Source organism: Meles meles, chromosome 19 (genome assembly GCF_922984935.1).
Source record: "Meles meles chromosome 19, mMelMel3.1 paternal haplotype, whole genome shotgun sequence".
Taxonomy (NCBI): domain Eukaryota; kingdom Metazoa; phylum Chordata; class Mammalia; order Carnivora; family Mustelidae; genus Meles; species Meles meles.
The window spans coordinates 55951814-55960720 of NC_060084.1; the positions used below are offsets into that span (position 1 = coordinate 55951814).

The 8907-nt window shown below is 49.9% G+C and overlaps 1 long non-coding RNA gene across 1 annotated transcript; it reads right to left on the minus strand.

Moving 5' to 3' along the window:
• Positions 1 to 2169: 2169 nt before the first annotated feature.
• LOC123931457 lies at positions 2170 to 8169 on the minus strand. The gene is made up of 3 exons (XR_006816265.1): positions 7800 to 8169; positions 6278 to 6429; positions 2170 to 3972 (listed from the first exon to the last, which is right to left on the minus strand). It is a non-coding gene; the product is annotated as an uncharacterized LOC123931457 (long non-coding RNA).
• Between the last annotated feature and the right edge of the window lie 738 nt (positions 8170 to 8907).

Genomic DNA, 8907 nt, shown 5'->3' on the forward strand with positions numbered 1-8907 from the left:
TAAATTAATTGCATAATTTATTGACTGCTTCCTATGTGCCAGCCACTTGCATCCAATAACCCAGGGAAGCTGGTGCTTTTCTTTTCATCCCATTTTTATAAAATGAGATTCTGGAGGTGTAGAGAGGTAAAGTAAACTTTTCCTGGTCCCACAGCTCGTAAGAGGTCAAGCTAAGATTTGAAACGTGGGGGTTTCCTGAACTGATCACACTTAACCACTAAGCTGTATACTCTGAGTATGTTGAGCCACGTGGTTCCATCTGTTTACCTATCATCGTTTTATTTGGTTTTTTTTTAAAGATTTTATTTATTTATTTGACAGAGAGAGATCACAAGTAGACAGAGAGGCAGGCAGAGAGAGAGAGAGGGAAGCAGGCTCCCGGCTGAGCAGAGAGCCCGATGCGGGACTTGATCCCAGGACCCTGAGATCATGACCTGAGCCGAAAGCAGTGGCTTAACCCACTGAGCCACCCAGGCGCCCCATCATCGTTTTATTTGTTTTAAGAAGGCTCCAGCTTGGGGCGCCTGGGTGGCTCAGTGGGTTAAACCTCCACCTTCGGCTCAGGTCATGATCCCAGGGTCCTGGGATCGAGCCCCACATCGGGCTCTCTGCTCAGCAGGGAGCCTGCTTCCCCCCCCCCCCCCGTTCTCTGCCTGCCTCTCTGCCTACTTGTGATCTCTGTCTGTCAAATAAATAAATAAAATCTTAAAAAAAAAAAAAAAGGGCAGCTTCAGCCTGAACTCCAAGCCTTGTGGTTGAGAGTCACACGATCTACTGATGGAACCAGCCAGGTGCCCCAACTATCACCATTCTTACACCATGTTACCCACTCAGTTAATTTACAGAATAATACCACACATGTTAGTAGTTCTCAACGTGTGGCACAGGGACCGTGGGGCCTCCCTGAGACCTGATGAAGGGGTCCATGAGGTCAAAACCACTTTTACAAGAATACTGAGATATGGTCTGCCTTTGTCACTTTCAGTCTCTCATGGGTGTATAGGGTCCAGGGTCTTTTTGTATCTACACAACAGGTGCTATCAGAATAAATTGAATGCAGAAGGAGATATGAAAACCCCATTTTCTTCTGGTAGCCCAAACACTGAATAGATTCTCAAAAATATAAGCCAACACCACTGTATTTTTATGTGCATTTGGGAAAATACAATTATTTTTCACTAAAATAAGTTGCCTAGGTAAACATTCAATGATTTCATTATTTTACTGAAATTAATACAGGTAGTTAAGTCTTCCCCGTTTGAATTTTGAATATGTTATGTGTCCATAGACATAACGTGCAGAAACAAATGCTTTTGGAGGTCCCTTGGCATTTTTTAAAAAAGATTTTATTTATTTATTTGACAGACAGAGATCACAAGTAGGTAGAGAGGCAGGCAGAAAGAGAGAGAGGGAAGCAGGCTCCCCGCTGAGCAGAGAGCCCGATGCAGGGCTTGAACCCAGGACCCTGGGATCACTACCTGAGCCGAAGGCAGAGGCTTAATCCACTGAGCCACCGAGGTGCCCCCCTTTGGCATTTTTAAGCCCATAGAGGGGTCCTGAGAGCAAACGTGTTAAGCATCCCTGCTGTTTTTCAAATGTAGAGATTCTCCCCATTTTTTTAACAGCTGTGTGTGTCCCTTGAATGGAGGTAACTTATTTTAGCAATAACTCATTTTTAAAATTTAGTTTTATTTTATTTATTTATTTCAAAGAGAGAGAGGGAGAGAAAGCACGAGAGGGGAAAGATCAGAAGGAGAAGCAGGCTATCCACTGAGCAGTGAGCTGGATGCCGGACTCGATCCTGGGATTCCAGGATCATGACCTGAGCAGAAGGCAGTCACTTAACCAACGGAGCCACCCAGGCACCCCAAACTCATTTTTATTATATGTTTAATGCTTAGTCATGATCTTCAAATTTAAGCAGCAGAGGACCAAAAGAAAAGAGTGCCTTTCATCTTCTCACTGATCCCAACCCCCCTGGGGGGGGTGCAGCTGTTGGCCTCTGGTGGGTAGCAGCCAGGGAATGGTACCTCCCAGATGCTCTCTGATGCCACCACAAAGAATGATCTGGTCCGACATGTGACTAGTGCTCAGGTTGAGGAAACCTGCGTTAGACAATAACTTTGCATTCATGTACTCACCCTTGCTTTTTTTTTTTTTTATTTTTACCGACGCAAATGAGATTTTGTTCAATCTGTCAATAGACAGTGAATCTTAACTTGTAGGAGATTAGGGGTCCCTTCAAGAACCGGATAAAAGCTATGAGCCTCCAGAGAAGAGTACCCACATTCACAAAATTTCAGAGGCAATGTTCAGAGCTTCACAGACACCCCAAAAACCCTGCCAGAATTCCTTGGATGTGTGACTTTGAGTCATCATCCCAGGACATCCCATCTGGAGCGAGATCACTCCCCCTCCTCGCCATCCCCTTTACAGACAAGAGCACAAAGTGCCCAGAGCACAGGGATTTGTTTCTGGGGTCCCTTGGGGAGGCAAGGAAAAGCAAGGATTAGAACTCAGGCCACCTGATTCCTCAGCACTGGAATATTTCCACTTCACCCTGAATGAGGACATTTTAGAAACGCTGATCTTCTCTTCCTGGTACAGCGGGAAAACACGCCACCACCACTCTGTTCCTCTTGAGAAAACACAAAGGCCCCAGCTGTTGTTGACAAGATACACTCAAACACCTGGGAGAACGCACACTCAGGATATGAGGCGGGAGAGGGGTTGGACAGGGATGGGAGGTTGTAATTGGCTGCCAGAGGACCCCAGAATACGTATCCCCTTGTTTCCCGAGTCTTTCACTCCTTCCTGCATCCATCTGTCCGTTCGTCCGTGCAGCACCTGCAGAATGAGCTTTCCCATTTACCAAAACCAGGCACTAGAGGAGAGTGTGGGACACCAGCCCCCGCTCTGCTGGGGAGACAGACTGAAATGCCAGTCACAATGCCGGGTAGTCACCCTGCTCTAATGGGGGCATGTCAGGGCATGGGGGAAGTGCAGCTGTTTCCTCTGATGAAGCCTTGGGAGGTCGGGGAAGGCTTCGCAGAGGAGGAAGCATTTCAGTTGAGTCTTCATGTGGGAGACGGAAGAGGATTCCAAGAGATGGAAGAGATGGAAAGGGGTTCCAGGTGAGGGAGCCACACTCAGGAGCTTCAGAAGTGTGAAGGAGCTGAGCAGAGTGGGGGAAACCACTCCCGGCTCCAGGAGGCAGCCATGGAGATGGCATAAGACAAGACTGGAGCTCCTGGCAAAGGACACAGGTGAAGAGCTTGTATTTTTCTCCTGAGGGCAATAGGGAGCCATAGAAGAATTTTGAGCAGAGGAGGGAAAGAGTCCGCTCTGAGTGTTAGGGAGTGTTTAGGGGCCAAAGGAGAATAGGGCTGAAGGGAGACTGGTGCCATCCATCGGCTGGTGGGACAGTCCAGACAGGAGCAGGACAGAGAGAAGGGGATAGATATGAAAGGGATCCTGGAGAGAGAGGGGTCTGCACATGGGGACTGACTGACTGGTTGTGGAAGGGAGAGGGAGGCACGGAGAGTGGACATGGATGCACCCTTAGCTGAACAGCCTCTGTGTGACCTTCACGGTGTGATGTCATTTCCAGAGTCTATCAGTTACCGGCCGCCGTAACAAATGCCCACAGATGCTGTGGCCTAAAGCAGCACATGTTTATTATCTCACACTTTCCGTGGCTCAGGATGCCAGTACAGTGCACGGGGTCTCTGCTCATGGTTTCCCAAGGCTGCAGTCCAGTAGTCGGCTGGTGGCATCCTCATCAGGAAGTTTTGTTAGGGAGAGGTCCTCTCTCACGGTCCCTCGGATAGAGATAGAGATCATTTCCCTGGGATGACAGAAGCTGTTCCTGTGTTCTTGCTGTCAGATCCGGCAGATGCCATCCTCAGGTGTGCGGTGTGTGGCCCTCCGTAATGGCAGGGCAGGAGAATCTTGCTCTGCCACTTCTTGACTCTTTTCAAAGAGATCGCCTGATTAGGTTAGGCCCACCCCCGGATTCCCCTCCCTTTGGATTAAGGTGTCAGGTGATTAGGGACTTTAATTACATGTGCCTCCCCTCCCCTTGCCATATAAGGTAATCTACTCGTGGGAATGACACCTCACTCTATTCACAAGCTTGCCCATACTCAGGGGGAGGCCATTCTTTTTTTTTTTTTTTTTAAGATTTTATTTATTTATTTGACCAAGAGAGACACAGCGAGAGAGGGAACACAAGCAGGGGGAGTGGGAGATGGAGAAGCAGGCTTCCCGCTGAGCAGGGAGCCTGATGCAGGGCTGGATCCTGGGACCCTGAGATCATGACCTGAGCTGAAGGCAGATGCTTAACTACTGAGCCACCCAGGCGCCCCAAGGGGAGGCAGTTCTAAAAGGTGTGTATGCCTGGGCAGGGGGAACGTTGGGGGTTATTTTAGAGTTCTGCCAACCACAGGGGAAATTAAGGGTAGAGGACCTTCTCGAGCCTAGGGGCTTAGCAAACTTGTCTCTGATTCTACAGTCTCTAGATCTCTAGGTCCAGCCCACAGGAGACCCTGGGTAATGTGGCATGAATTCATCAGCAAATATAGGAATGAGATCTGAACGGGACCACGGCCCGTACCTTCCGTGCCACTCCTTCCGAAAGGCTCTTCCATGAACTGAAGGATTGATCAGTGGGTCCAACGTTTCTATCCTACAACGCAAAGTCCAGAGATGCTATCTCATTTCCCAAAAGGATAAACAGGATCCAGAAATGCCACTCCTAGGTATATGCCCAAGAGATGTGAAAACATGTGCCCTGGGCACCCAGCTGGCTCAGTTTTGGGGAGCATGTGACTCTTGTTCTCAGGGTTGCAAGTTTGAGCCCCACATTGGGTATAGAGATTACTTTTAAAAAATAAAATCTTTGGTGGCACTGGGTGGCTCATTTGATTAAGTGTCTGTCTTTGGCTCAGGTCATGGGCCCAGGGTCCTGGGATTGAGCCCTGCATCAGGCTCCTTATTCAGCGGGACAGAATCTGCTTTTCCCTCTCCCTCTGTCCCTCACCCCCCATGCTCTCTCTCTCAAATAAATAAATAAAATCTTTATTTTTAAAAAAGATTTTATTTATTCGGGCGCCTGGGTGGCTCAGTGGGTTAAAGCCTCTGCCTTCGGCTCAGGTCATGATCCCAGGGTCCTGGGATCCAGCCTCGCATAGGGCTCTCTGCTTAGCGGGGAGCCTGTTTCCTCTCTCTCTTTCTTCCTGCTTCTCTGCCTACTTGTGATCTCCGTCTGTCAAATAAATAAATAAAATCTTAAAAAAATAAAATAAAAGATTTAAAAAATTTATTTGACACAGGGAGAGAGAGACATTGAGAGAAGGAACTCCCTCCCCAGGGGGATTGGGAGAGGGAGAAGCAGGCTTCCCGCTGAGCAGGGAGCCTGATGCAGGGCTCCATCCCAGGACCCTAAGATCCCCACCTAAGCCAACTGAGCCACCCAGGCGCCCCTAAATAAAAATCTTTTAAAAATGCTTTTAAAAAATAAAAATAAAATCCTTTTAAAAACCCCAAACATGGGGCGCCTGGGTGACTCAGTGGGTTAAGCCTCTGCCTTCGGCTCAGGTCATGATCTCAGTGTCCTGGGATGGAGCCCAATGTGGGGTTCTCTGCTTGGTGGGGAGTCTGCTTTCCCCTCTCTCTCTGTTTGCTTCTCTGCCTACTTGTGATCTCTCTCTCTGTGTCAAATGAATAAATAAAATCTTAAAAAAAAGAAAGAAACCAGATATATGCCCTCTGAAGCCAGCAATCACAACGTAAAGTCTGTCACTTGCTGCCACAGAGCTAACCAACAGAAGAACTAAAAATATGTGTGTGGGGAGGAAGGGAGGGGAAAATGAGTTAAATTCTTATCTCTATCAGAGAAAAAGAATCTATGATGTATAAGGCTGACACATCCAGGAGAGAATTATTATTTAGGGATGGTAAGGCAAGTCAGAGAAGAAACAGCTAAAAACTTTAAGAGGCTTTTCCCGAAAGGAACAGGATTTGAGGTGGGACAGACTGACTTTTTTTAATAATAACCACTTTCTCCTGGCACCTGGCGCAAAACGCCCCCCTTGACCGAGAATTACCCCATGAGTATCACTAGTTCCGAGGCTTGGAAACCCTGGCTTGTTTTATTAGCTTCATAATAAAGTTCCTGTTTTTGTTGCTTATTTTTAGCCGAGAAAACAGCACAGGCTCTGGAATCTGAAACCTCGGATCCAATTGTAGCTACTTTCTACCTTGGTGATGTGCTTACCTCTCTTGGTCTCAGTCTCCCAGTCTTTGAAATGGGGGCTGATGACAGAAGCCAGGAGACCGAGTCAATGGCTGCAAATGACTTTGAGTCTGTAATATCAGGAGCTCAGTTTATGTCCATGGCTGAGCCTGTTCGCAGCTGCGTCCCTCTCCCTGGCAAAAGAGCAGAAGCGGAACAAATAGTTCTCAAATGAATGAATTCCAGGCCCCTTCCCTTGAGGCTGGTGTTTTTTTGCTTCCAAACAAGGGGTGTCAGAATGTTTCTCTAAACTCCTCTCCCCTGTGGGCCATGGTGAGAATTAAGCAAACTGACCTCTAGAAACTCCAGTGGCAATGAGAGATGCTGGGTACCGGGTACGGCTCCTCCAGGGGAAGGGAACTGGATGTGTGAGGAATATAGGTTTTCTCTGTCTCAGCCCATCTCCGAAAGGGAGGCGAGGGCCCCAAAGTGGCATGTTAAATGGCTCTGAGGTTCCCCTCTGGTGGTCCACCCCTATCAAGCCCCACAAAGAGGCTGCTTCATCTCCAAGTCTGTCTTTTATTCCCTGAGCGATTTGGGCAGCTCACCATACATCTCCAAGCCTCAGTTTGCTCATCTGTAATATGGGACTCTCAGTGCCCTGTCGCAAGGATTCTGTAAGAATTCCACAAGACACCAAAGCACGCAAACTCCCCAGCCCAAGTGTATGGTCACGGCTAGCCTTCAGGTTTGCACAGCATTTGCAGGAGGACACTGTCTTTGAAATATTTGTCTGCCTAGAGCACTATGCAAAGACCTTTTCTATCCCCATTCTCCATTTGTTCCTGTTATTGCTGAGTCTAGAAAGGAGGAAATGTTTTGCCCAAGGTCACCCACTGGCTACAGGCATCTCTGAGACTTGAATCCAAGACCGAACTTTCTGACTCTCATCTCAGATTTTCTGCTTCGAGTTGTCCCACCCCCTTGCCCACTGGCTAGTTCTGGAACTCCAACAATCGTTATTCTTCAAACTTGTAGAGCTGTCCCGTCCAGCCCCAGGCAGATTTCTTTAAGACTGATTCCCACCCGAGTTTCACACCTCCTGTTTGCCCCCTCACTCCCGTTCCTATCTTGGGGGATGCTCACTCCTGGAGCAAGGGGCGGGTTGGGGGGGGGATGAAATGTCAGTGGAACTAAGGGCTTGCTACCCTCCTAACTTGACTAGAAGAGAATTTCCTTCTCAGGGGCTCTTTGCCCTTGACAGTTGTGGGGGGTGGGAAGGCCCGGGAGGTGGAGCTGTCCCTTGGATTTGGGGAAAGGGGACAGCTCCTGGGGTCCTTTTGGAAAGGCCCTCCCCTCATTTCCGGCGCTGCTGCCAGCCTTGGCTGGGCGCCTGGATCCTGTTGCTATGACGACAGGAAGAGGCGGTGGCGGCGGCAGGCGATGCTGTGGAGAGATGGAGGCTAGTGGGGGTGGGGTGGTGGCTTTGAAATGGGGATGGGGGTAGGGATCAGGGGCGAGGGAGGTGGTCGGGGAGGGGGTGCGGGTGTCCTGGATCTCTGACCTCCTTCATCCATCGGAGCCTGGCCCCTCTCCTGTTTTCCTCCAGCTTCCTTCTGATGCCTCCTCAGTGTCTCTCTGTGTCTCGTTCCCGGGGTCTCTCCCAGTCAGGCGCTCTCCACCTCTCTCTCTCTGGGTCTCTCTCTCTCCTTCTGCACCTGCCTCTCTGCGTTCAGCCACCCTCTGCCACTCAGAGCCGTCTCCCCTGAATCTCTCTTATTATTTACTCTCTTGTCCGTTCTCTCTTTCTCTCTCCATTTTTTCTCTCTCTAAAGCATCCTTCTATCTGTTAAGACCTTGCGCCCACCCCCCATTTCTCTCTCCCTTTCTCTCTTCCCCCCACCCTCAGTCTCTGTCTGTCTCTCCCCATCTGTCTCTCCTCCCCCTCTCTGGATGACTCTGTCCCCGTCTCTTCTTTCCTTCTGTTATCCCACTCTGACCCCCCCATCCTCTCCCTTACCCCATCCCCCACCCATCCCCCAGTCTCTTGGTTTCTCTCTTTGTGTCTCTGTCTCTGTCCCCTTCTCTCTCCGGGTATTTCTCTCTGTGTGTGTCTCTCTCCAACTTCCTTCTGCTATACCAGCCGCTGCCTCCCCCAAATTTCTCCCTCCCCCATTTCTGTTTCACAGTCTCTGGGTTTCTCTCTTTCCGCTTCTCCTTGTCTCTCTCTGTCTCTCTCCCTCCCTCTCTGGGTCTCTCTCTCCTTTTCCTCAGCTTCCTTCTGCCACCCGGACCCTGCCCCCCAATCCCTTCCCTCCCCCCACCTCCTCTCTGTGGCTCCCCCGTTCTCAGCGTCTCCCCTCCCCCCTCCCTCTTCCCTCCCTCTCTCGTCCTCCAGCTCCGCACTTTACCCAGCGACACGAGAACCAAATTGTCTCCTCACCTTTTTTTTTTTTTTCATCCCGACCCCCACTCCCTTGGGGCCCGAGCTCAGAGCTGCCCCTCAGCTTCCCGTCCCACCTCAACACCCTCCATCCCCTTACGCCTCCTCATCTCCACCCCCCAACCAGGTCGGACGCCTGGGTCCCTCGCTGCTGGGGGAGGGGAGCAGTGAGAAGTGGGAGCCACAAGGGTTTTTCTGGGGGGGGTGCAGACAGGGGGGCTCATCGTCC